Raw genomic sequence first — 13,080 nt, forward strand, 5'->3', positions numbered from 1 at the left:
ATCCAAGGTTTTTATATATTACAAGGTTGAGCATGACGTTTAGTTTGTAGAGAAAAGCAGAGGAAGCGAAATTTCAAAGGAATTTGAGGAGGCGGGGGATTTGTTTTCAGAATTTCTCACGGTGAAAAAATAATGACCGCTCAGCCAGTTTTGACATCTAAGACAACCTTAGAATATATAAAAACCTTGGTTTTGTCTGCTTGTCTGTGAAACAGAGTTGCATTATAAATCCATTCACAGGTAATAATGATTTCCGATCCATCCGGATCCATGCTAGCCCAACAAAGCAATGGAAGCAGCTTTTGATCTTCTCTCCATTCATCGCAGGCCCTCAATTGTATTCCCTGTGAAAAGCTTCTTGTTCAATATTCTCTGCTTCTCCAAGACCAAGGCCGAAAGCCCCCGACCAACCGAATCGAAATGAACACCACGCAGCTGGCAAAGAAAGCTTTTCATAGGGCCCGTCCCGTATGTTTTCATCCACACGTGAGCGTCCGCGAAACTCGAAAAGAGAAAGAGCACGATCGGGAGCCCCGCCGAAGGTTTACCGCGTCTACCGTTCTGTCCGGCTCGGCTGCATTGGGCAGGCAGGTTGAATCAACCAGCCCAACCTAGGCTTTGTTTACAACTGCACAGCCACGCGCGTTTATTGTGCTCCGTCTCGCGCGATCGTCAACATCGTGCAGCACCGCCGCGCGATCGTGTCGTCTTACCGATGTTCTTTTCGCGTCTTGTAGGTATTGTTTCCGATCCCGACATTTGGACAGTATTTTCGGTTTCTATTCATCCGTCGCGTTCTTCCGTTGTTCCCCGTCCGTCCGTGCGGCGTCAAAATACCTAATCGTTTTGGAAGTGTGTTTTGTATTTCTTTCACCTTTCGCGATCACACGCGATTACGATCGTGATCTGGGCTCTCCGGTTGGTTGGTAGGTAAAGGTACTTTTCCCGCTCGACACCAATTGTTTAATTATGCTCGCGCGACGGATGTGAACTTTCGGATGCCGGGCCTGGCTGGCTGGCAGGCAGTTATTGCCATCATTAGAGCATCTCGCGAATCGTGTGATAGTGGAGTTGCGTGACGGTGTTGTGATACAGAGTGAGCCAACGCGGCTAATATCTTCCAGGCTATGCGTACCACTGCAGGCTAATGAATGAAAAGCTTATTATAGCATAAGTGACGTGATTTTCTGAATTGAAAGGAGTTACACCTGCGAAAGTCAGTGTCTCAACCAGGTGATGCAAATGTGAACGAGAAAAAAGATCGAAGAATTATCTCATAGTTTGTGCGATAGTGCCGTGCCTCAAAACAAGAAGAATCGTTGCAAATTAGCCAAAATCAAGAGTGACGAATGCTAATTCTGTGTTTGTTCGTGCTGAGACGGGGGAACCGAAATTCGGTGTGAAATCACTACGAAGACGAAGACCATTCCATTGTGAGCAGCTGGATGCGGAGAAAATCGATCACGGCGTCGCTTGAATGGATTTAGTTTTTAGATGCAGCAAACTGGATCCAGTCAATGGGAAAGCAGCGTTAGGCAGATTCTGATGTGCAATAAAATCAGCGAATCTGAGAACGTGCTGCGGTCATTGAAAATGAAAACAAATTAGGTGCGATAAAAAGGTTAGTATAAGTAGCAGTTGTTTACTTTTTGCAAACAGAGAAATAACGGGTTTGCATTTTTTCTCTGGCGAATTAATGATATGAATTGGACAGTCATGGGTCACAGAGCTATTACTAATCTAACGCTTCCCAATTTCAAGCTTCCCTCACAAGCGATTACGGTACTGATTGATTCCGTTCTTTTTGTTTCTATAGGTACCTACGTGCTCACTTATGATAAAAAAAAATCAAAAATATGAAACAAAACAAACTGCGCTCCAAATCCTTGTAGGATGAAAATGGGAGCCAATATCCTATAATGCAGTAAATTTGAAGAACTATGTATGTATTTAGTTGACAAACGTGATTGACCTGAGCTACCGAAATTGCACAGAGAACCAATAGGTTTGGGGCTAGGGATTTGCCACCATCCTCAATGTACACGAGAGCTCAAACTTTATTGGGTCAATAACGGCGCTGGCCACGGGGAAAGGGAAGAAATGTTAGTTCGACTACCGTTGCTACTAGAGGTTGTATGTACTACTGGACCCTCCACAGTTGTTACGGGAAGGAGTTTTGTTGGTAGAGAGGAATTGATAGTTGCATAGATCAAGGATTCACTTTGGTAAGCGATGCGATCCGTGCAACCGTACCGACGGGCTTGGTGTTCTAGTGGCTACCGCTTCTGATTCGTATGCAGAAGGTCATGGGTTCAATCCCTGCTCCGTCCCTTTCATCCTACTTTGCATCTTCCTATCCACTTTCTCTCTCTCTATCTTCTCTACATATACAACTCATGTATATTTATTCATATGTTCATAGCCATTGCTAGAACCAGAAACGAATTGAAATAAAAGTCGTTTCCCTCCCTTCCAACTTCCACTCACAGCACAGTGCATATAACGCCTACAAGTTATGCAACCAAAGCGTGCTGTGCCGCTTGACCTTATTCACCTTATGCACCACACAATCTATCACCGTACGAACACTATAAATAACCCCATATCCATGGATCGCATCACCAACCCAACGGTGACTCCCAGATCTCCCATCCTTTCCATCTAACAAATACCCCAGTCCGTGCTGGTTGTGGGGATGCAGAGGTGATCTCGGTCTTTAGTAGCAACAACCACCACACTCTAACATTCCTTTCCCTTCCCAACTGACTATAAGGACGTGACCATGAAGACCATGAAGGACGTGACACTTGAAGTGACAAACTTTGCAGTTCTTGTTGAGTAAATATATGAAGGATGATTTCAAACTAATAGATACAGCGTTTTTCAAAGAAAAACAAGGAATATGCTCACCGATCATCAATCAACCACGTAGACTTGGGGGGAGGGGGTTTTGGCCAAAGTCTACGCTCCATTCCAATTTAAAATTGTTGTACCGACGAAAGTCTACGAGGGGGAGGGGGTCTGAGATGACTAAAATTTGGTCTACATGGCTTATGAGCAGCCCCTAATTTGCACATTATTTCGTCTAGTGACCACCAACCGAGCACGCGCTTCTGCATATCGCCCATCATCACGATTAAAGTTGTTCTCAGCTCTTGTGTGTTGTCGCAGCTCTGGTAGATTTTGTACCTCGAATCGTTCGCACCATGGATCCTATCCAACACACATCCTGCAGCGCTACGAAACTGAACCCGCAGTTCTTGAGTGGATCGGCTAGTATGCGGATATGAAGTTGAGAGATTGGCAGCTCCACGTACTGAGTTTCTAATCGCATTTTTTTTTGTTGAAGTCGTTGCCGTTGATCTCGGTTCGTATTATGCTGTTACTGATTTTCTGTGGCAATGCTTTTGTACGGCTGGCCCACGAGGCCGGGCATCAATCCTACTTCCCGGAGGACCATAGTACACAGTTGAGTTTAGAGTCCTTCCCTGGCAATTGCGCCTCGAGCAGCCGCCCTAACATTTGGATCAGACGCCGTTGTAACCTGCCCTTTTGGAGAACTAATGCTCAGGTTTGCATTTGCAGAAGCAAATCCCCCCTTCCCTGCCAGCCTACGATCAAAGTTCCCACCGGAGTTGGTGACCTGAATTGGTGACTAAGGTAGAGATAGGAGTTGCTGGGCAGATCCTAACGGATCTCAATGGGATCTGAATTTCGCAAAATACTCAGCATTTACCGTGCCAACCGTCATACCTTCTGACTTCCCTAAAATTGACATCACTATTTTCCTGCAATTTATATCTAACCGAGACTGCGGGACGATGTTCTTCAATGTACTGACATGGCTCCAAGGGATGACATATTTCAGAGTAATTCAGGAGCCGTTCAAGGGCGTTAAAACAGGTTTCGTTGACGTTTCAATGAGGTAACGAGGATTTCAGAGGCATTTAAATAGTATTACAGCGGTTTTTTGGACGTTTCAAAGGGTTTTTGACCGGTTAAGAGGGAGTCTTACTATATAGAATGAGAGAATCTGCTGATTAGAAGCGGTGGGTCCTCGGGTTATGTGGGGATCGACCCACTAAAAGCTCATTCTCTGTTTTCCTTACTCTCTATTGGTAAGCGTTCCACCAGCTACCGCCTCAAGTTGGCCTCTCTTCCCAGGAAGCTTGAGTCCTGGCTAGTACTGTAGACTACCCATAGGACTCAAGCTCCTGGATGGGAAGACAGGCCAACTCAACTTACTGTTGGTCGGCCCACCATTGTATCTGTACTTCGAGTACGATTCGGGAGACCGTAGAAGTAATGGAATCCCACTTGTATTCACCTCGACCATTTAGACACGCTCGGTATCCTGCTCGGCATGTGTTTCACTGTTTCCATCTACTCTTGCTGAAGAAATCCCTTTCTCTCTGCCATTTCAATATAGACACGTTCTGACGATCCGTCTTACGCCTCGTATGGCACCACTAGTGTTGTGGGCATCATGCCCGCTAGCACGCACACCGCGTCCTTTGAGACTATGCGCTGACCACCCTAAGGGGCTGTCCATTAATTACGTAAGGGTTTATGGGGGGAGGGGGGGGGTGTTTGAAAAATCTTACGCGTCATACAAAAGTATTTGGATCCTCATACAGAAAATCTTACAAGGGGGGTGGGGGTGTCAAAAAGTTATGAAATTTCCCTTACGTAATAAATGGACAGCCCCTAAGGCACATCAGCCTGTGGGTACTCTCTAGAAGCTTCACGTTTCGGTTGACCACTAGCGCACTCTACCACACATCAGCACCGTACAGTATTATGGTGACCGCTACTGTTCTGAGCAGCTTACATTTACTCGAGAGTTTTGCCGAGCTATTTGACATCATCTTTGACAATTATTATTATTATTATTATTATTATTATAGAGTTTTGGCATTCCGGCAGTTGATTGGGGTGCGTCCCATGCAACTCCTTCTGCTTCCACGCTACGATCATCTTGTCACCGGTCTTGATGTCGCAGTTTAGCTGGTAATCCTCCTGCGCCAGATGCAGGGTGCTGTAACCGAGGTCAGCTTCACATACAGTGCGGTACATTTCATGACGGTTCTGGCTTTCTACGAAATATGCCCGAAACTACTGAATCTGAGAGATATATAGTGCCTGGATATTGGTGACGCCTCTTTCTCCTACTATCGATGGACGCATGCGGTGCTTGCCACTCGTACTCTCGTTCCAACGCCTCTTGATCAGTCTTGGTCCACTTCACCACTCCAAAGCTGTAGGTCAACAGGGGCACATCAAACGTGTTGATCGCATTCACCTTGTTGCTGGCTGACAGAAAGCACCTCAGAACACAGTTGAAACGATGAACTTGTCCTGCAGATCCTTCTTGATCACTGTGTGGCGAATACCTCAAAGTTACAGGAAGCCGAGGTATTTGTACGCTTCGCCTTCGGAATACGGATCTCCTCCTGTTCGTTTACGCGGAGACAACTGGCGTCCACTACTTGACCCCGACGTAGATGGACTGACCGGCATTTATCAATCCCAAACTGACCAAACTCCATCCGGATGTCGTTGCTGAACATTGTCACAAGCTGCAACAGTTGATGCAGCCTCTGTACTGATTCAGGTCGTCCATAAAGAAGGTGTGGGTAATTCTTGTACTCCTTACCCCACTTTTCAGTTGGTAGCCATAGTTGCATTGGTTGAGTGCTCTGCTGAGGGGGTTCATCGCAAGGCAGAACCATAGCAGACTAAAGGTATCGCCTTGAAATATCCCCCTCCTGATGCTGAGAGTTCTGAACCGTCCGCAACACAGCTGTTCCGTTGATAATCTGTAGGGACGAGCTCCACATCCCCACCGCGTGTTGCATTAGCCAGATGACGTTCCTGTCTACCTTGTATAACTGCAGTATCTTAAGAAGGTACCAGTGTAGTACTAAGTCGTTTGCATTCTTGTAGTCGATGTACGCCATGCTCAGGTTCCTCTGCTTTTCGGTTGCTTGACCAACAATGAGTGCATCTATGATGGCCTGATCTTTGCAGCGTTGCATGTTCTTGTGACACCCTTTTCGTCCCTCGGTCATCACGTTGTTGGCATCGTAGTGGGCCTGTATTCTACTCTCTATTTCCGACGACAACACTTTGTACAGACTCGAAAGGCATGTTATTTTGCTGTCTGTATTTTGCTGGATCAGCTGTGTTTTGGTCCTTCGGCAGAAGATAAGGGATACCCCTGGTGATGAAATCTGGTTGCTGCGTGGGGTCTTCTAGTACCATGTTGAAGCATTCCGCCACCCGCCCGTGAATTGTCGTGACTTTTTTATACCAAACATTGTCCACGAAATTGGGTTACGGTGCCGCCCAATTTCTGGTATAGAGGGTAGGCTCACGTATATCCTGGGCGGTAACTACGACTGCGATCATGTCTCCAACACCATTACACTGTCGCTCTTCTGCCAACCATATCCCACCGTCGCTTTGCTGAACAGGGCTCTCCCATAGAATGACCCAGAACTGCGTGATGTCGCCAATCTCCGAAAGGTCCATAATCAGGCTTGTCGTTTCGGATGCAGTTGTAGAACTCCCTTTCGTTAATGTTGAAAATCTGGCTTTGTTCGTTCCGCTTTGAACATTCTCCATAACGCCGAAATCGTTTCGCAAGAGCACTCAATCGCTGTACTTTGGTGTCGAAGATCTCCGTAATGTTGACTTCTCCGAGATCTCGGAGTTCTGCAGGCTTCACAATTTCAGCAATATAACGAACTAGCCTCGTTGATCGATTCCCCGGCTTGTACAGTTTTAATCTTGGTCCGCTATATAGCGATCCGGTTCTCCAAACGTCGCATCCGCGCGGATTTTTGTGTGCTGGGGTGTGTGCGACCTTCACCGTCTCCTTGCGGGTGCGTCCTTAATCCCAGCTTCTTGACAACAGCCACCGCAGCTGAATAATAACTGCAGATCCTCGAGGTTCTGTTCAGTCTCCAAGTATTTACTGTGGCAAAATATCCTGGTTTAGGAAGCTTACTGCACTGCCGTCTTATGCATAATGGTCCCATATTGTAGGGGACTCCCATATAACATGGGACAATTTTGCGTAGAACGGCAGTAGCAGAACTCTGCAGCTTTAGTATTTGGTGCCTGGACATGAAGTCTGTCCCACGGTACTGCGTGACTATTGTGACCATGTGGAGCGCTAGTTCATCTCGTAGTTGCTGTCGTTGTATATCCGCTGTTGGTCCTTGGGCAGTCGAATCACGACTCTCACTTGCGTTCGATGCATCTTGTCCAACAGAATTCCTTCTCGACGTATCACTCGATCTTGTCCTCTATTTTCCCAATTCCCTCTGCGCTTCCAACTTGATGCACTCCACTTCTGCAGTTTTGAATATGTTGTGAATGTGCTGCTCCATACTGGGGGCAAAAGTTCGCACATGGTAAAGAATAGTTTATTGATATGATGTTCATTAATTTCATGTTAATTCATGGCATTACATCGCAACTGGAACACGGCCTGGTTCTCAGCTTTTGTATACAGTGTATTTTAAGAATACTTTCACAACTTTTAACTAAGAACTTACCTTTCCAGCGTTACGGAAGTTGTGAAAAATATTATATGGGCAGTATGGTAGTTTTTATACGTAATCATCGTTGCTTTAGAGATTCTGTAATTATATTAATCATCAAAATTCAGAAATCTAGTGAGAACTTTTGCCCCACAGTTACTGCGAACTTTTGCCCCATCGTCGAGATTCTTCTTCTTCCTGTTACAAAAATTCTTATTCCAAAGGATCCCACAATTACACCAAAACAGCTAGAAGCATAAGTTTTTGCATCATTCTACCACAACATAACGAAATCGTTCCAATTTTTATTGGCGAGTAACTGATCAGATAATGAGTCGAACCCATACAGGTTTGCTTGGATTTCTAACTCGTGCGCAGAGAAAGATCCACTGTGAACTTTTACCCCGTATTACTCTAAGCTGTTACCAACCGTTTGGGTAACAATGTCTGGTGTGGTGGAAAGGCTAGCTGTTGGTTCAGAGCATGTTATTGTTATTGTTTTTTTTTATTGTATTATTTATTTAAATGTCTGAGTGTATAATAAATGTTGGTCTCCACAGTTTTGTGTTTGAGTTATGTTTATTTTACACTTAGTAGTTTAAGGTGTCTTTTCATTTATTTGTTTACTTTGTTCTGTTTGTATATTCCGATTGTAGATTTGTTGGTTATTCAAATGCTTTATTCATTTATTTAGTCCTATTTATTCATTTATTTAATAATCTATTTGCATTATTTATTTATTTACTATTTAGTATTAGATGCTTTATTTACAAATTTATTTATTCAAATTTCTATTTATTTTTGAAATTATTTATTATTTACAAAAAATGGAAAACAAGTGTCCGTCAGGTTTCGTTAAGGCATTGCATGGGGCCACAATCGGAATTTTAACTTAAATTAACAAGACACCTTGATTAATATAATTTGTTTAGAGTGTAGTGGCCAGGGATGGGACCATTCATTTGCAAAGAGTTTCATTCCCATACTATTATCTCAGTTCAGAAGCATGCTATCGAAAAACAATGTATGGATGAATTTAACCTTGTAGTTTTATCTGAATGTTTGCCGAATAACATTGGGGTCGCACACGCTTACCAAAGTCGTGAGCGAGCTGTGAAGACAACTCTCCACGCGGTGAATGTAAATTACATTCACGCTGTGGAGAGTTGCGTTTGCTGCCTTCTGTTGACTTAACTATTGATTATATGCTTATATATTCTTCTACAAAGCTTCAGGTAAAACAAAAATGAAAAAGTGTTTCATACATTGATTTTTGCTGCGATGTTTCTGAAGCGAGTTAAAAGCAAGTGAATGTAAATGATTGCAAATGAATTATCCCATCCTTGTAAGTGGCTGTCATCATCATCTTCAGATCTGTCACCAAGATGAAGAATATCTGGATGGAATAAGGAGTGGGTCCAAGGGTGGTGGAAGACGCCCCCCCCCCTCCTCCAACAACTCCATCCACACCTCCGCCCCCTTATTGGGGACTATAAAGGAGATGGCGGAATTTCGGGTAGCGCTTAGAGCTTTGATCCGGAGAAGTGATGGAAGTGACGGTCCGGTTTTGTCTGCGTTTTTTTTTTTAAACCGGTTTAGTTCCGCATATAATATTCTCAAAACTTATCCTACATTAAGCATAATTTTGTGATAAATGCTAAGGTGAACATAAAATCCAACAGCTAAATACCCAATAATGGGGTCTCCAGTTAGCCTAGTGGTTTAGGCTATGGATCGCCAATCCGGAGACGGCGGGTTCGATTCTCGTTCCGGTCGGGAAAATTTTCTCGACTCCCTGGGCATAGTGTATCATTGTACTTGCCACACAATGTACAAATTCATGTAATAATGGCAGGCAAAGAAAGCCCTTCAATTAATAACTGTGGAAGTGCTCCAAGAACACTAAGTTGAAGAGAGGCAGGCCAAGTCTCAGTGCGGACGTAGAGCCAGAAAGAAGAAGAAGAAGAAATACCCAATAATAAATTGTTAAAAGTTTGCCTGTACGAGTTAGTGTTGTGCCGCACCACGGACGATCAGCAAAGTGCACCAAAAGATGATGAGTCATCAAAAGTTAGTGCTGGTCGAGTCAGGCACCACTGACCATAACGTATGCCAATTCCGAGCGAGTGCGTGGTGCAAAGTTTGTGAATTATGTGACGTCCAAAAAAGATAATTGTGTGGTTACCGATGGACTATTGTGTGTGGTATTAAGCCAAGACTGTTGGCGTCGGTCGAACAATGGTGCACACTCGCTCGAAGACCACCAACAATAAGCGCGCTGTGTACCACTTCCCGGACCCCGGAACTATGGTCGTAGGCTATTGAGGCCTTACCGCCCCCGCCCCCCACCCTTTTGGGGAAATGTGATTGAAAAGCGGAAACTGACCAGAAGAAGCAACAAGCTGAAAAGAAGAAGTGGAAGAAGCAGAAGAAGAAGAAGAATAAGCAGGAAGATGAAGCCAGAAATACTCAGCAAGTCCCAGCATCAACAGCACCAGTTCATCGTAGCAGCAACGACCGCAACGTACCGGTGAGCTCACTCCATTATTGGAACCCCCACCCCTTTCAATATTTTTTAATAAACACCCTTTATCTCAAAAGTTTAGATTTTAATAAATGTTGTATGGCCCTCTGAACCACAGTTGGTTTTATTTAGTGTTCTTTGTTAGAAAGCTTGTTTTCCATAGTCCGTTCCACTTTGTAATGTCTGCCTTTTCACCACACCAATCCCCTAGGAATTCTCCAAGACCACCACAACGACTCTGAGATCCAGGTTACCAAAAGGAGGCCTTGAGCGCCCACCCCGGAAGCAGCCGTCGGCTCAAGACCAGCAACTTGGGGCTTTGGCCGATTCCCGTCTGGAATCTGGCGAGCATAAGCACCCTGGATCAAAGAGACTCGTTTCAAAGCTCTCTCGTATTGGAGTGTCGAGTGGCGTACCCGGAACAAACTTACCATCAGTATCTCAAAATATGTAGTAATGACTTTTCATCGCATCAAGACCCCAATCGTATTTGACTACAACATTGATGGTGTCTCGCTGCGTAGAGTTGGTAGTGTCACATATCTGGGCGTCCTTATTGATCCAAAGCTGGATTTTCATTTACTATCAAAGTGTGGCGTGGTCCGACTAATTTGCCACCATACAGGAACAGATGCCAGTTTTAAGATTCATAAGGCTAACATCAACAAGTTACAAAAGAAGCTAGAATAAGATAAAGGGCGAACACGATGAAATTGCCACACAGAAAATATTGCATAACTTTTCATTGCGTTCGCCAAAATAGCTAAAGAAAATAGCTAATAGCTAAAGAAAATAGCTAATTTTTTGACCATGAATAGTATATTATGTGTAGCTAATACCATAAAATTTTCATTAAAATCGGTTGAGTATTGGCGGAGATATCGTTGAAATAAGGAAATTGCCACTTGAGAATCTTGTGCAAACAAACATTTTGGAAAATATCACTTTTTTGCCGTTTCAACGCTGGCGCCAAAAATACTGAACCGATTTCAATGAAAATTTTTATGCACGTAAAGTATGTATGTAGAAGTAGTTTGTCAAAATTTCATTCAATTTGATCATACCGTTAAAAAGTTATAGCCATATATGTCGCACTATGTCACAATAAGCAGATGTGGTTTTTGGTATAGTGAAATTCAAACTGCTCTTACTTTGAAAGTACTCAACAAAAATGGCTGAAATTTTCACTGTAAACAGTTCAACACAACAATTTTACACTGTCAAAGTTTTATGAAATTCGGGACAGTGTTACCAGTTCTACAGTCAAAATAGTGCACGCGGAACTACAAATGATCAAAAAGTACCTAAAGTTTACCTTGAAGCGATTTTAGCTTTGGATATTTACTAGAAAAAGTACTGAACCGATTTCGATCAAATTTTTACCACTTAATTGATACTGTTAAGAATATCGAGTGAAATTTTCAAACGTTTGATGAGGTAACAAAATAGTTATAGCCTAAGTAATTTTTTGAAATGGGTGCACAAATTTTCTAAAATCTCATTTTATGATATCGACAATACAGGGTGTTAGGTTCCTGAGTGCAAACTTTTTAAAGGGTGATAGAGGACCATAAATGGTGAAAAAAATTGTTCTACGCATATGGTCAAATCTCAACCGTTACGTAGTTATTGAACTTCCCATGTTTTTGACTCTCATTGCCTTAACTGGCAATTACTTGAAAATGGTCAAACTTATCGAAGTTTTTTTACCCTTATTCGAAAGATTATTGAATTTTCTATCAAATGGCATCTTTTAATCGATTGGTTTAGTTAAATAACTAAGTTTTCTAGAGCAAAATAGCTAAAAATAGTGTATTTTTAATGTTTTTTGTCAATTATTTTTTAAACATGCGTAATGAATTAAAATTCTTTCTTTGGCAAAGTTGTGGCCCCTGTTACACTCTACAATTCGTTCTTTGACACCAAACTTCTATCTCTTATTGTTTTCTTGCAATTTTGATTTAAATGTGCGGCACCATGCGCAAAAAGGTGCTTTCCATGACAGTTGCAAATTTATGATAAGAAATGCGATGTTTAAATCAAAATTGCAACGAAACGATAAGAGATAGAAGTTTTATGTCAAAGAAGGAATTGTAGAGTGGAACAGGGGCCACAACTTTGCCAAAGAAAGAATTTTAAGTTATTACGCATTTTTCAAAGATAATTGACAAAAATAAATTAAAACACACTACTTTAGAGCTATTTACTCTAGAAAAATAAGTTATTTAACTAAACCAATCGACTCAAACATGCCATTTGATAGAAAATTCAATAATCTTTCGAATAAGGGTCAAAAAACTTCGATAAGTTTGACCATTTTCAAGTTATTGTCAGTTCAGGCAATGAGAGTCAAAAACATGGGAAGTTCAATAACTACGTAACGGTTGAGATTTGACCATATGCGTAGAACAATTTTTTTCTCCATTTATGGCCCTCTAACACCCTTTAAAAAGTTTGCACTCAGGAACCTAACACCCTGTATATGCGCCAATATTAGCTACACATAATATACTATTCATGGTCAAAAAAATAGCTATTTTGACGAACGCAATCAAAAGTTATATAATATTTTCTATGTGGCAATTTCATAGTGTTTGCCCTTTATATTTCTATACCGGAACATCAGATCTTCTTTTTTGTTTTTTTATTAGTTAAAAATTACCGATTAAAAAAAAAGTTCCTTTTGAACACATTTAAACTTAGCAGATGATATATTGTTCCACAACCACATTTATCAAAAGATAACAACAATCTCAGTTGATTCAATGATGGCAATCTGCAGCAGTTCCGTTTTGCCCCGGTTAAAAAAGAATGAAATGGGTCTCTTTCGCTAACTGAATTCAAGAAAACAAATGCGCAAATATGCACGCTGTCGACACTGACGACAGCATTATATCATGTGACTTCTGGGATGTATGCTGCTATTTATTAACCGTTAAACTTAATGTCGGTGCTGCGAAATAAGCCACTCACTCGTTGAAAAATTATTCGTGTTGTTTACACACC

At 42.4% G+C, this 13,080-nt stretch overlaps 1 protein-coding gene across 1 annotated transcript in view; it reads left to right on the plus strand.

Moving 5' to 3' along the window:
- Window positions 1–319: 319 nt before the first annotated feature.
- The window catches only part of LOC109421864 (putative uncharacterized protein DDB_G0282133), a 539,561-nt gene continuing 526,800 nt past the window's right edge, over window positions 320–13,080 (plus strand). Inside the window, exon 1 of the mRNA XM_062845548.1 lies at window positions 320–1,621. The gene's annotated coding sequence lies outside the window, so the exon portion shown is untranslated. The remainder of the gene's footprint in view (window positions 1,622–13,080) is intronic.

Source organism: Aedes albopictus, chromosome 1, assembly GCF_035046485.1.
Source record: "Aedes albopictus strain Foshan chromosome 1, AalbF5, whole genome shotgun sequence".
In the NCBI taxonomy this organism is placed as follows: Eukaryota; Metazoa; Arthropoda; class Insecta; order Diptera; family Culicidae; genus Aedes; species Aedes albopictus.